The 15,318-nt window shown below is 53.6% G+C and overlaps 2 protein-coding genes across 4 annotated transcripts in view; one reads left to right on the forward strand and one right to left on the reverse strand.

Annotated features, from left to right (window-relative positions):
• The window catches only part of Atg16 (Autophagy-related 16), a 474,347-nt gene that overhangs the window by 165,786 nt on the left and 293,243 nt on the right, over positions 1-15,318 (reverse strand). The gene's annotated exons all lie outside the window — the stretch shown is intronic.
• neo (ZP and PAN domain-containing protein neyo) overlaps positions 1-15,318 on the forward strand; it is a 209,382-nt gene that overhangs the window by 92,277 nt on the left and 101,787 nt on the right. The window lies entirely within an intron of this gene.

Consider the following 15,318-nt stretch of genomic DNA (forward strand, 5'->3'; position numbering starts at 1 on the left):
AGACACGGTCATCGTCGGATTAACAGCCGAGGGACAGCTCGGGACGGCAAATACCATCGCGCCGCCGACTAAAAGCGTTGTAATCTCTGCCGCGATAATGAAGTTCCTCCAAACATTTTTCCGCTATGCAAAAACGATGCGCACCATCTGCCCAGAAAACTCCCCCCATTTTCCCCCCCCCCCTCTCTCTCTCTCTCTCTCTCTCTCTCTCTCTCTCTCTCTCTCTCTCTCTCTCTCTCTCTCTCTCTCTCTGTCTTTCTTTTTCATCTCAATCGCGACGCGCTAAAAACGGGCGGAGCGTCACAAACGATCTCCTTCACCGAGAGCGCGCCGACAAGAGCCTCTACACGCCCGTCCGCTAAACCGTTTTTCGTTGTTTTTGCGCACGCAACAAAAATGAACACCCTGACTGTTCGCTCGCACAAAGGCTTATCCGCGATACCTCACGTAGGCGACACAGTCCGAACCGGCTCTTTCGTCGTCCTCGCCGTCTGCGAATCATGCTCCCATTAAACGTTCCAGTCTCCTTTTTCTCTCTCCCTCTTCCTCTCCTTATCGCCTCCTCTCTCCCTCTCTCTCTCTCTCTCTCTCTCTCTCTCTCTCTCTCTCTCTCTCTCTCTCTCTCTCTCTCTCTCTCTCTCTCTCTCTCTCTCTCTCTCTCTCTCTCCATTTTCTCGACCGTGTTCTCGACAAAGCCGAAAAAGAAAAGAGAGAAAGACGCAGTGATGCGTTACGCGAAGTTAGACGTCCGTAGAATGTTTCATCGACCCCGCAACATCGGAGGCTCGCGGTGACGACGTGCGTCAGTGCGATGATCGTCGCCGGGTCGCGTCGTCGCCGGGAGATAAGGCAGCGTCTTTAGAAGGTGGTCGATTGCTTCGAAAACAGCTCGTCGCCGACGAGGCCACGTGGACTACGGACTATGCTGACGTAGGCTTTCTTTCCTCCTCTTTATCTATCTACGCTCTCGTTCCCGCTCTTGCACTCTCTCCCTCTCTCTCTCTCTCTCTCTCTTTCGGTAGCGCCCGGTAGTAGCACGCCTCTGATGAAGCTATCGCGCATTGTTGTGCAGCTGGCAGAAGAGAATCCCGCGGTAACACATGTAAACGAGCCGTGTAGACGTGCTGTAGGGTTATGTACCGGTTTGCCGCATCCACGTAAACGCACACGCTCCCCCGGCGTGTACATGTGCGCGCGTCTGCCGAACATACAGAGTGTCCCCTGACCAAGCGCACGCTTTGTTAACATACCATCGCGAAAAATCACGTTCTCCGGAGCGTCGTGTTGCGCTTGCTTTGCGAATACCGCGTCGCAAAGCTGCCGCCACGACGATACGGTGTCTCTGTGTGTGTGTGTGTGTGTGTGTGTGTTGTTCGGCTACGATTTTATTACAAATAGGCGACGAGCAACGCGTCCGCTGGCGAATGAGAGGCGCGCGTATGCTGACGCGGTAACACGAGGAGGGATTAAAAAGGAAAAAAAAAAATGTGCATCGTACATACACATACACATACCGGCCGCTGAAATAAAAATTTCAAGCGCACGACAGAAATGTACGTTGCCTAGCACCGTATCTCGTTCTTTTCTCGTGCTTTAAATACACGTCGCGGAGGAGGAAAGACAGAGGCAGAGGACGACACGGGAAGGACGTTACGGACGATGAAGAGTACGATTCGCGTGATCTCGACTTTGTCTTCGCTCAAAAATCATCTCGCGTGCGTGAATCCGCCGTCCCTTTACCAGACATCGCGGCGTATCGTGCTTTTCACGTACACACACACACACACACACACACACACACACACACACACACACACACACCCAAGCGCAGGGTTCCTCATTGAAAGAAAATGCAGTCGGTTAAGGACACCTAGTACATGGGTAAACATAATACACGGGAGACGCTGCCGAGGAGCGCGGGAGATGGAGGTAGGATGAAGGGAGATGGAGAGCGCGAGAGATACGGGGGAAGTGTCGAGGAGTGCCCAGAAGAGGAACTATGTGAAGGGTAGATAGGGAATACCTGGTGGTGGTGTAATGTGCAATCGCGGCGCGACAACGCCGGCGACAGCAACGACGACAACTACAGCGACGTCGACGACGACGACGACGACGACGTCGACGTTGACGACGACGACGACGACGACGACGAAGAGGAGTTCGTCGACTAGGAGGACCGCGTGAACTAGCACGCGACCGTAGTAGACGGAATGCGGCATTTTATGCTTGTCCCTCTCTTTCGTCCTCGCTCCGCCGACTTCCGTCAGTACGGCTTCGCTTCTTTCTACGGCCCGCTCTTTTTTGAGAGCGATGTCCACGTAGCGTGGCGCGTACTTGCCACCCCAGACGTTTCAGAGATGCACCGGCGCCGCGCCTTCTCGCCCTCCCCGACCAGTCTCCTCACCTCACCTGCGCAGGCAAAACGCCCAGACACACCGCCGGCATCAAGTCGGCGATACGACGCGACGTCTCGCCGCGGTAGATTATGCGGCACCGACGCGCGCGCGGAGGTTGTTTGTACGCGGATAAGAGGGGTCAGGTCTGGTGTCGTCCATTTTTCACAACTTTCCTCCAGCCGCGAGAAGGCTCTCGTATCTATCTCGTTCCGTTGCCCACGGCCGTTACTTTCCCGCCCGCTGCTCTCATCCCCGTGTTTACCCCTCTTGTCCTCGCTATCTTGTTCTTTTTTCCTCCGCCACTCTCTCTCTCTCTCTCTCTCTCTCTCTCTCTCTTTTTCTCTGTCTCTCCCCCTTCATCTGTCTTTCTTTCTCTTTCTCCCTGGTCGGTGGATCTATTAGCGAACAACCGCGTTTACCGCGGTTTCACAGCGTCCTGCCGGCGTGTATGCGGGTCTCGGAAAATCGTGGTCCGGGGGATGATCGATATCTCGCGGCGCGTTACCATGCCGAAAGTATCCGCCGGCCATTACTCTTCGTGAGCTCGCTCGTTACTGTCCGCGGGAATTTTTACGCGATGAAAACAAGTCCGGCTGATCGAAGCGGCGCGAAGGCAAAGTGACCCACCGTATCGCGCAGCGCGACGATAATTCTCGCTAATTCAATGCGCGCGCGCGCGCGTGCGATGCCATGTATATGGCGGATGATATTCGTCGAAATGTGCAAGTCTCCACGCGTGAATCCGCAGCTTCGCGCCGACGGCGACTTTTGCTCCTGACGCAAGTGGAATGAACTTTTCTCCGGGATCCGTGGATAGACGGTTATTCGGCGAAGAGGTCGCGCGCGTATGGGAGAATGGGAGAGGACGAGAAGATGGGAGAAAGAGAGAGAGAGAGAGAGAGAGAGAGAGAGAGAGAGAGAGAGAGAGAGAGAGAGAGAGAGAGAGAGAGAGAGAGAGAGTGAGAGAGAGAGAGAGCAACTTCATAGCAAAGTTTCCAACGAAATTATTTCCCTGATAAAAGTTTCTCGAGGTGTCAGTGGAATCGGGGCCAATGTACAGCCGGATATTACGTTCCTTAAAGGCTATATGAAGCTATACTTATTCCGCGGGACGATAGAGGAAGGTTATGGTGTTTTGGGAAGTGTAGACTTGTACAATTCCTTGACGACACGGGACATCGATGTGTGTGCGAAATATTTTCGAAGAAAGTGGTAAAATGCAGGAAATGAGGCTGAAAAAGATATCGGTTGTATCGGGTTCCGATGAGAAGAGGAGGAAAAAGAAGCGCAAGATTCTCGTTGCGCGGCTTCCGAGTTCACGTAATTTCTCAAAATTAAAACGGACAATTGTTCCACCGATAAAACGGAGCATCTCGCGTTGATAGATCTTGCTCCGACATTTGCTGCAAATTCAAAAGTATACAAGTTGCTAAAACCGACGATCCGGCGCGATTAAAATCACACCGTTTAGCACAGATGAGATCTGCGCTCCGGCGAGATTATCTACCATCAAAGCGGGGGACAAAATAGCCCCCGAGATTATTAGAAGAGAGCCGGTGAAAGAAGTTGATTTTAAATCATCCGTTAAATCGGGCGTAACCTCTTCCGAGAGCGAGGAAGAGAGAGAGAGAGCGAGAGCGAGAGAGCGAGAGCGAGAGAGAGAGAGAGAGAGAGAGAGAGAGAAAGAGAGAGAAGAGGGAAGCGCCGGTTGAAAGTCTCCTCGTCGACTAATGCTATCTTAAAGGAAAGTAGGAGGAGAGATATCATTTAAACAAAATTAGAATTTCGAATGGAGAGATAAAATAAATAAGGCGAATATTACGCGCAGTGACGTTGCCTCGCTATCGGTATTGCCGCCGCGGCCCTTCAGACGGAGGAAATGAAATATTTTTCTCTCATTCCGCGAGAAATAGAGGCGAGTTATATGACTGCGAAACTTGGGCGGAACTATTCGCAAAATGTAGCGGCCTGGTCCGTTTTTCAGGCGAAACGCGCCTCACACGAGGACACCGCGCGCTTCGGCCGGCCAGCCGATCGGAAAAGTATCATTGTTCGGCTGAGGTAGATTATTTGATAACTTTTTCGTCCCATGACGGCGACTTTTCTCATTACAATTCGATCACACGCGTGAGTTGTTTCGCGGTCTCGACACTGCGGTGTCGCAATCGACGTCGATGAGCCGTACGAGCTCGTAGCTCATTAAGAAGAGCAAGGGGCGGCTGGCAGCGGTCATTCCGCGATCTCCGTTGGTGAACACGGGGTGGCCACGCAACGCTCCGTTGTCAAAGCCGGGTTAACGACGATATCGAGGATCGAACGCACAGTGCGCGCGTGCGCGCGCGCGCGAGGGTCAGAAATAACCGAGTCGAGTCCGGAGCAAACGAGCGAAACTAACCTCCCGGCCCAAACCATAAATATCACAATGGAGAAGGGGACGCGCGAGGTACGTTTTTATGCCGGGAACATAAAGCGAGTCGAGGAGAATACCCGAGAACGCCGAGCAGAACGGCGGAGTCCGACATCCCGAACAATCGCCAGTCCATTTCTCTCTCAACAACAGCCAATCCAGCCCACAGCATTATCAGGCTGATAGTTTCATTAAGATCGCGAGATCAAGTACACGGCGATGTCGAAGGGACATGGTCAGACAAAGCGCCGGTCGCGCGTGCCCTTTCCGGAGCGACGAATCACGCGCGCGCGCGCGCGCGCGCGTTCCGGGTGACAAAGTGACAATTGGTCGCTCGGAAAATGAATCGCCAAATGCTCGTCGAATTTACGCTGTCCCCAGCCCCAAAGCACGCGCCGTCCGCCGTCCGCTGTCGCGCGTGCACATATCCGCGGCTGGATTTTTGGAAACAAACGATCGCCGAAAATGCCAAACCGAGCGGCTCCCAACGCGCGCGCGCGCGCGAGCTCGGTTTTCGGCGGCGAACTTTGCTTCCGTATAACGGGATCCGCGCAAAACGATAACCCACAACCCGCGCCGCCGCCGCCGCCGCCGCCGCCGTCACCGCCGCCGGTTTATACGGGTATCCCCCGCACGCGCGCTTGTGTGGAAACGCGCGACACAATTTATGTGAATTCACGAATGGCTACGTGCAACAATGCATAAGTACGTATCTGTATGCGCATGTATACTCGATCCATTAATTTTCGTCCAAGCTGCTTCCTCGCCGCGTCAGAGGCAGCTATGTAGAACCGCCGCCTCTGAACGGCAGAAAAGTTGGTCGATTAAACCGGCAATAGCGGCGTGTCCCTTCGTCTCCTATACTCCTATACTCGCGCCCATTTATAATAAAGCACCGGCGCTCCAGCTGCGACGTCGCATGTAGGTCAAAATAATTTAAGGTCGCCGCCGCCGCCGCCGCCGCCGCCGCCGCTGCTGATACTACCGCTATCGCTATCAATTATAAACGCGCGCCACGCGCTGCCATCGCCGATCGTTAATATCGCGGCTGTAAGTCGATTAACATCCATGAGAAGAAAAAAAGAAGAAAGAGAGAGAGAGAGAGAGAGAGAGAGAGAGAGAGAGAGAGAGAGAGAGAAAGAGAGAGAGAGAGAGAGAGAGAGGTGAACAAAAGAGGAGAAGTGTCCCCGATTAATTCGGTCCGCTACGCACGCCAGAGCGTGCGAGCGATCGCCACAACGGGATGCGAGCGATTATTGTAGAAACGCTATTTGCGTCTATCACGCTCTATTTAATTAACACCGGCGCGCTTCATCGCCATTAGTGCGTTAGCGGGGTGGTAATGGCGAAAGGCCGAAAGGGGAGAGCGGGGCGGCTGTAGGGAGGGGAAGGGATATTAATTTTCACCGCTATCGAATGAAGCGATGCGGAGTGCAAATTCATGTTTATGATATTTAAAAGTTACTTATTCGGCAATTGTGTGACCCTCCACATGGGCCGCTGGCGCAAATCGCGAGCGTTTTAACGGCAGCTTCGATTCCGTTTGTCGATTTCGGCAATATCGCGCCTTGCAACACGTCCCGCGTCCCGGCACTTCTTGATGCGCACTCAGCGTCCGCCTCATTACCGCGATAAATCGACAGCCGCCGCAAAATTTTGGGTCACAACCGGTCGTGCCTTTTGCCGCGCGTTTCTCACGAACGTTGATTAATTCGGAAAACGGGAACACGATCCCGCTAAAAGAAGACGTAAATTAGTATAATTGGCGCTTAATTCCGATTTAGTTCCCATTTGGAGTTTCGCGCCGGGGAGGGGGCGAGGAGGTTATCAACTTAAACAGAGGTTAATTAGAGATAACCCGATGCAATCTTTTAGGCTACAACTCTCTTCGGGGGAAGAGACTGCATCTCGCGTGTTACGTTGCAACTGGTAATTCGTTAATGTGTCGTTATCGCGACATCTCGTCCATTAAGCGGCGCATCTAGCCAGGCATTAGAATAGCTGTTACGATAACTCATACGCGCGTGACGATAAATATTAAAAGATAAAGGCTCTCGCGATACTAATTTATCGCGATAATAACTTCGCGCAATTTCCAATTTATCTGCATATCCGCGCGTATAAAAAATATCTAAAAATATCACGCTCGTGATCTCACGTTCTCCTTCTCCCTTGTTCTCTCTTTGGGACAACGACACCGTCTCCCATCAACGCGTCTTCTCGGTCAACACGGACGTTAATTACCTTTCACCGGAAATACTACTCTCGATCGGAGTCTTTAAGGCGTAAATCGCGAGGAGAGACGCGCGGCCGTTTGTTGTCGAGCCGAATATATAGTTCTCATCTCAACGTGAGCGGTCCGCGAACAGAAATCTTATCTCCACAGATCGGGGATCTGACCTCTGACCGTAGTGACGTTAATATTTCTGTGTCGTCTGCTTTTACACGTAATGACATCATGCGTTTACCTTGGGACATCGTCGCCGGCAGTATCAGCCGGAAGCTGAGCGTGCAGCATGTGTACTGGGTACACGCGGGGAATTGCGAGCGCGAAAAGAGCTCTCTCTCTCTCTCTCTCTCTCTCTCTCCCTCTCTCTCTCTATCTCTCTCTGTGTGTGTCTCTTTTTCTCTAAGGGACTCTATTGTACACACGTAGATGCATACGGATACGTATTACGTGTACAACCGAACATGATCTCTCAGCGCGAGTTTACTCTCTCTCTCTCTCTCTCTCACTCTATCTCTACTTCTCGTTCTCTCTCGTTCTCGATGTATATATATATATACATATCGCTCTCACTCTCTCTTTAGCCTAGCCGCGGGCAACATAATCCGCGTTTCGGATCTGCCGATAGGCGACAAAGAGCGCGCGCGGCCGTGCGCCGCGGTGAGAAATATCGAAGGCGACCTATTCATAACGCTTCGATCGCAATCGTGCGTCCGCGAGTTCAACGCGAGAACACGGAAGTAACGTCACACAAGCGGGTAGAACGCGCGCACAGAGCGCACCATGGCGCGTTGGCGCGCGATAGATAGCACGTTCGCGCGGGCGCGCGCGACTGGTTTTACAGCGGGCGAAAGGCGCGCCGACATTTACTACAGTTAGCCGCGCGCGCGGCATCGGAGAAATTATGAATTTTCGAAGTCTTAATTAAGCCCCCTTAGGTTTCTCGCGCGGCGCTAGTATTTATGCAAATCGAATCCCGCGAGCGCCCGTTTCCAAAGAGCCGCCGCCGCCGCGCGTCTAACGGCGACGTCCACGCCGGCGGAGTTAATATAAAAGGGGGGCCACAGAAACTTCTCTCTATTTCTCTATTCGCTTCGGCCCAGCGCGATCCTTTGAGCCTTATGGTCCGAGGACGATATTTCCCACGGAGGGGAAACTCGATTAGACCGTCCGCTCCTTCAGCTGCCTGCCTCGCGCGCAATTTTTCCATTTCCGGACATTAGGAAATTCGCGCGCGCCACTCGTCCGCGTCGTTCGTTAAAATTCCGTTAAAATACGACCTACCGGGAAAGTAACCGTAAAACAGTGGGAGGCGAAGGAGCAAGCGGTCGAGGAGGGGGAGGAGGGGGTGGAGGGGGGGGGAGAAAGAAGAGAAAGAAGACGCGACTGAAACTGTAATCAAAGATCTCCGACCGCAGTCTCGCGCGCTGCGCGCACACACACACTCGCACAGGATGCAAATGCGGCCCGCTGCGCAATATTCAACTTTTTCCTCATCCCGCTAATATCGCGCCGCCTTTCGATAGTCGCAGATATCATCCGGCCTTTTAGCTCGGCAGCGATCCACATACGCGCGGAGTACCGGTTCGCCGTACTCGCCGGCTGTGGGAAAACCGGTCGATCGGACGCCGCGCCGCGCGGCGGCGGCGTGTGACTTTTTTCGACGTTGGCGGCGCGACATTAATGATCGGCGATCGCGTTCTCGCCTTATTGCGAATCTTTACGGCGCGTTCGTACGTATCGCGCGGGCAGTTCGCCGCGGAAAGCATCCGCGCGCGCAGCCCGCACTGTTCTCCCGTCGCACAATCTTGCCCGTGAGGTTTAATCGTTCTCGGGGCGCTCTTCGCGACAGTGCGCGCGGCCGAGTTGTCCTTTTTGCGAATCTGCCCGGCCATAACCCGTTTCGCGTTCTATGTGACGCGGGCTAGTAACGATGTTATCTAAGCGAACACAATCATCGACGCAAGAAGAAGAAGAGGGGCGCGCGCGCGCGCGCGCCTGCACTTGCCGCAATCAAAATAGATTACGCGTGTTTTATCGCGGTATAAATTATCCCGACATTATAGATTGCGCAGGACGCTCGCCGCTGACTCCGCATGTGCCAATGAATCATACGCGAATGCGAACGAGCCGATGCGCGCGACTTTATACGGCCGGACGATCTTTGGGCGCGTCTCGTTGCCGGCCGGCCGACTGGACGCGCGAACATAATTCGTGCAACTTAATGCTGAATTAAACGCTCGCTCCGTAATAAGCGCTTCGCGTACGGGAGGATTAATAATCACCGGAGAAGCTACATAATGACGCGCAATTTACGCCCGCGGTCTCCCACGTTTTTACGCAATGTCCTTTTTACAAGACATACACATTTACGTATGCACACAGACACGCGCGTATAGAAGGTGGACGCACGGCGAGAGTGCTCGCCATGAGGACAAATTTGCGTCTCTCGCGGCGCTCATAAATCGTAGAGCTGTCATTCGTCAAGCCAGCGCCGTTTTTTCCCGCTGATCTCGCTGATTCTCTCTTCTCCTCGCTGATTCGTCATTCCTCCTCGGAATATCGTAACCCAACACAGTCGCGTGACAACATCAACCGCGCATGCGTTTCTCATCGACCGTACGAATAGCGATAGCCATCTCGATCGAACTAAATCGGCGGGAGAATGCACTCGTAAGAGCCGTTTCCGACGGACGGCGTCACCTCGGCCGGGTCACGGGTCACGGGTTGACGGAACGGGAGCGTCGCTGATCGCGGCGGGATTTAGGGTACATCGCGGTGATTTTTCATGCAAACGATAGCGCGTGAGCACGTCCGTGAGCGCGTCGCGAGGCACGATTTCTTCGGCCGGTGCATCCGTCAACGTCGCGCCGCCGAGTCGTAGAAATTTAGCCCGCCGGGGAAATGGACGGCTTCGTGGCACGCTTGGTTCACGATCGGGGGTTGACCCGTCGCCACCGCCGCCGCCGCCGCCGCCGCCGCCGCCGCCGCCGCCGCCGCCGCCGCCCGCCGGTCGGTCGATCCGTGAAAAAGCCTCCATTTGTATTCACGTTGCGCGACGTAACGTTGCGAGTGAAGGGGACGTTCGTTTCTCGCAGTTTACCACCTTTGACCGGGAGTTCGTGCCCTTTGTTGATATAATAATTTTCGACTGTCGATCTGCGCGTTCGACAGCGCTACGATCGTACGTCGGCCGCGCTGCATCGAGAATGCCGTGCCCCGGGACTGTCGCAATCATCGCGATGGACGCGAAAAATTCAGAATCAATATCGTAAATTCGCAGCCGGCGCCCGGCATCAACGGTCGCGCGGGAAAATGGACGCAGTGGGACTACCAGCGGTCGGAAATCGAGGAGCTGTCATTTCGATGTTCCAACAGTTACGACGGATCCGCTCGTGCTTGTCAAAAGATGCGCCATTCTTTATTACTGGATATTTGAGAAGGCGCAGTCGCGCACGTCGCTTACACACGCGACGGTGAACGAGTCGAACGCATCTCTTCGTCGAGGGAAACGGAATTTCTCTCTTGGGGAAACGGAATCTTCTTGACAAACCGAATTCGGTTTCTTTACGTGACAAAAACGCACTTGATTTATCGTCACGGTAATTCGGTCAATCTTTCCTTCCCCTGTGCAGAGTCATTACGATCCTGCAGTTATATGTAATTGGAGTTACTTCAGGAATTTGCAATCTTACGCAAGTCCTGCGCATAGAGGCTAAAAATCGTATAATTCCCGGCCGAGGGGATGCCGCGGCATGCGCGACGCTGACTGTACAACCCTGTGGGTTGTGGGTGGTACGTATGCACGCGCGACTAGCGGGCGCACGAGTGCACACTCGTCTCTGACCCTTGAGACGCGCGGTCGTCCTCTTTCCGGTGACTTTAATTTCGTTTGAACGAGCGAGGAATGCCGGGCGGTCTCAGTACCCGAAGAACCACGCGGCGTAAAAAGGATGAAAGGCGACGGAATCGAGGGGCGTTCTCCCGCCATGGCCCGGCGGTTTCGTTGCCTGCGTCACCGCGCCGTTGGTAGCGACCGGGCGGTGGTGACTTTAAAGGTCGAATTAGATTACCAGCGACTCGATTAAATCACCGTCGTCGTGTCCGAGAGCGCAGCGCGGGATAATCTCGGACGTTGCGTCCCCGGCGTACACGGTGGCAATCATGAGAGACGCTCATGAGAGGAGAGGAGAGGTGAGAGGGTGAGAGGGAGAGAGAGAGAGAGAGAGAGAGAGAGAGAGAGAGAGAAAGATTTCACGTCCGCGTTGTTACGCGTTTAGCTTCCCAGGCAACGAAATCGTGAAAATCGGGAGGCGAAACGACTTGACATTAAAGCATGATATTTCTGTTGATTGTGCGACGAGATTTTCCGCTTTTACCGTAGGATTTTGTTGGATAATTGGATTAATGCGATAACGTGGCGATTTAATTAATGGACATGGGATCTCTTGATTTTTACGCATACGGATTTTAGTCACTTCGAGAAGAAAGCTTAACCTTAACGAGCACGAAAGCATCGATTTCTCGTGCCACCAGAAGCGCACGAGATTACGAGTGAGGTGAGGCGCTCCCGTGAGAAGCACCGCGTCGGGCGCGCTTCAATCGGCGTCCATAATTCGGAGATTCGATTCGGCTGTGGGCCGATAAATACAATCTTTGCGCGATTTGATCTAATGTACGGGCGCGGACTATCGAAAGCGCACGTTCCGCCTGCCATCGGAATAAAATACACCGATGGCTCTTAGATACACCAATTTCCCCGGTCGTATCGTGCCAAAATGCAGTACGTGATGTACTCCCGGCAGGAGAAATCTCGTGAAATAAGTCTCGGAGCGCTCACGGCCATTCCGCCGCGGCGATCCGGCGAGCTTCTTCGGCGCGCTCGCGGTCGCTCCGACGCGGGGAAGCGCGGCGCGATATCGAGTCGCGATAAGTTACATGCGGCGGCGCATCGGCGAGTCTTAAATCCGTGGGAGAGTCTCTCTCTCTCTCTCTCTCTCTCTCTCTCTCTCTCTCTCTCTCTCTCACTTCATCTCTGTATCCCGCGCCTTTCGCACACACATACACCCAAATAGTTGCCTGCACTTACCCAGCCACCCAGCCGTTCGTCCATTCGTCTGCTCGCGTTTCCCGCGCGCATTATATCGTGCCGAATTGCCGTACGTGCGATACGCGGCGGACCGCTTGGAGAAATCCCGTAAAATAGGTGCGCGCCGGCGCTGGTGGCGCATGCGATGCGGCAACGCGCCCCCGCGGTACGTATGCGCAGCAGTAACCGTTAATTGAATGCGCTAATTCACTCTCTAATCTTGTGTAACCGTATTTACGCGTAATGGCACAAAATACACGGCCGCGATATTGCTCGCGGAGCCCGCGGGTGCGTTCCTGCACCCAAGACCGCGAAGGTCGGCATGAAGCCGGTGCCGGTGTCGGAACAATGCGAGGGCGCAAGGTGGTTCGCTCTACATAGAGAGAGAGAGAGAGAGAGAGAGAGAGACAGAGAGAGAGAGAGAGAAAGAGAGAAAGAGAAATAGAGATAGAGATAGATACAGAGGGAGAGGAAAAGGGGTTAGGGGTTATTTCGAGGCACCTACGGGAATATTAATTTGCGCCCGGTCTCGCGCATCGCACCATCATCGTAGCAAATACTCTGTAGCCGAACGTAATGTCAGGCACGTAACGCGACGTAACGTAGCGTAATGCGACGTAACGCAACGCAACGTGCGCCCCGGCTATCTGGAGGATCGGCGAGAACGGTGCGGCGCTCGCGCTTCGATTAATCCCACTGCAATAAAGATTTTGTCCGCGTTGTGGAAACGCGCTCGCCCGCACGGCGTAACTTTCGGCTGGTAACTTTTTCCGCCGTGATATACGACTCAAGTCCACGACACAGCGCGAGTACGCGCGCGGGACAGAGACGTGAGCGCGCGCGCGCGCGCGCGCGAATCCGCGCGGCGATCCTCCTCTATCTCGCGTGTTTGCGGATTAAATGTTTCTGCGCCTGGTCGATCTCTCGTACTCGCTGAGAAACTTGCACGTTACTTTCGAGGGAGTTATGAGACCCGCGCGACAAACTTCGTCGAAACTGCAGAAATATTTGGAAGAAAAAAAAAAAAAAAGAAAGAGGAACACGAGGAGCAAGGACGAACGCCGCCCGGGCTGCCCCGTCGAATGTGTTTTCCTATGATTTATCTCATATTTATACGCGTCTCGTGACGTTTACTCGACATTATTACCCAACGCGTTTCGATTCGCCAGAGCCCTTTCTAATTAATCACGTATACATACGTCGAAATATGTCGAATATAAGAGAAACACACATTGCCGGTTAATTAATATTTACGGGTATTCGTGATCAAGGGCGTATTAATATCGGTTAAAATAGCGTCGGAACCTCTTTGATGGGAACGAGCTAATGATGCCTCCTCCCGTGATGTCGGGAGACATATTAAAAAGGGGAAAGGGCGTTGACTGTGAATTTGTATATTTCATCTTCCACGCGGCAACGCGGTATTGCCGTCTGTTTCACGCGCGCGCGCGCTTTGAACAACCGGAAGCTGCTGTTCTCAATTCGACCGATGGAATGCCCACTGGCAAATTTTCATTTGTTAAGTTAATTACAACAGTTAATGGAGCGGTGAGAACAGGGGAGAGTGGGAGGGGGAGAGTAGTAAAAACAGAGAGAGAGAGAAAGAGAGAGAGAGAGAGAGAGAGAGAGAGAGTAAGAGAATCTACCGGCAAGGTCGTGCATTCCGAGGCCGAATGGGCGATTAATTGTAAAAGCGATGATAAACCCGAACCGTTTCGCCCGAAATTGATCCATAATGGCTCGGGCGCGCTCGTGCGTGTGTATACGTGCGTGTGTGTAACAGAGGTATATCGATTTAAATCGCACGCTAATTGGACACGAACCCTCGGGTGTGCTCGCGTTTCAGCTTAATAAAATAGTTGCCGTTCGCTCGCGGGATTTCGGAGCGTCGACTTTTTTTCCGCGAAACGCACGGAGACGTCCCCGTCCGGCGCGGTCGCGGGATAAGTCGGGCTATTAGCGCTCGTCCGCCGTTGCGCCTAGAGCGCGAACAGAGCTCTAGGTAAGGGGTTACGGGGACGGCAGAGGAGAAGAAAGAAAGAAAGAGGAAGCAAGGGGAGGAGAACGGGGACGTGTGCGGGAGAAGTTCCGACGAAGGCAGCTCCGACGAACCTGGACGAACGAGCAAGAAAGGTTGATTAATACCCGAGGTATTGTTTTATGGAAATTTCCGGCCGTCAGGCTGCTTTTTATCTTTCGCTACTCCCCCCCCCCCTCCCTCCTGCCTACCCCCTTTCTCTCGGCAGCCACCACCACCATGTAACCCATTAGGGACGTGGCCCCCGTCGTATTGTCATGCTAAGACACCGATTCTCCTTCGGTCCTCATTATCAGCCTTGCGCTTCCGAGAGGCAAGTTCGTGAGAAAGTGCGAGGGGCTCGCTCCTTCGCGAAGAATAGATACTACATCTCGGAGAATCGAGGATGAATTGGACGTCCGTGAAGAGAACGAGGGAGAGAGAGAGAGAGAGAGAGAGGGAGAGAGAGAGAGAGGAGAGAAGGAGAGAAAGAGAGATCGTGGAAAAACGCAGGCCATGGCCTGAATATCACGAGCGGGCGCAGATGGGAAGGGTGGCGCACATCTCGCGGGCAGGGCCGCGTTCGCGGCGGACGAGCGGTTCTTTCCCTCCCCGTACGTATCATCTGTCGCGATAATTGATAGCGCACGTGCGCGGAAAGTGTATGAGTCGTGGTGCGTTATTGCTGGCAAAGAGTGTCACGGAGGAGCGAAGGAAACCTCGAGTTTCCTGAAACTTTGCGCGCGACGCAACGCTGCTGCGCTCCGGATCGTGAGACAAACGAAAGGCGAAAATGGAAAAGATGAACAGACCGGACATCTTGTTGCCTCCGTCGAAACGCGAATCACAAGTGGTAGCGGGCTGGCCGATAATCCGCGATGAATTGCGTAAACTCCAAATTTGGCGAGGCGCTGGTCCGCGGCGAGCACGCGGCGAGAGAGAGAGAGAGAGAGAGAGAGAGAGAGAGAGGGAGAGAGAATAATACGACGCCGCGGAATAGAATAGAATGGAATAGAATGAATGTATGAAGTGAGCGCGCAGGAACAATACCATATAAGTAAGAATGGGCTATTAGGAGATAGTAATCGCGCATTTACGTAAGCCGCCTCTCTTCTCTGCCTTCTGTGTTTTCATTCAGTCCATCGGCGCGTAACTCTCGGCAACCGAGAGGACTGTTCTTTA

Source organism: Harpegnathos saltator, unplaced genomic scaffold (genome assembly GCF_003227715.2).
Source record: "Harpegnathos saltator strain DR-91 unplaced genomic scaffold, Hsal_v8.6 scaffold140, whole genome shotgun sequence".
Lineage (NCBI taxonomy): Eukaryota > Metazoa > Arthropoda > Insecta > Hymenoptera > Formicidae > Harpegnathos > Harpegnathos saltator.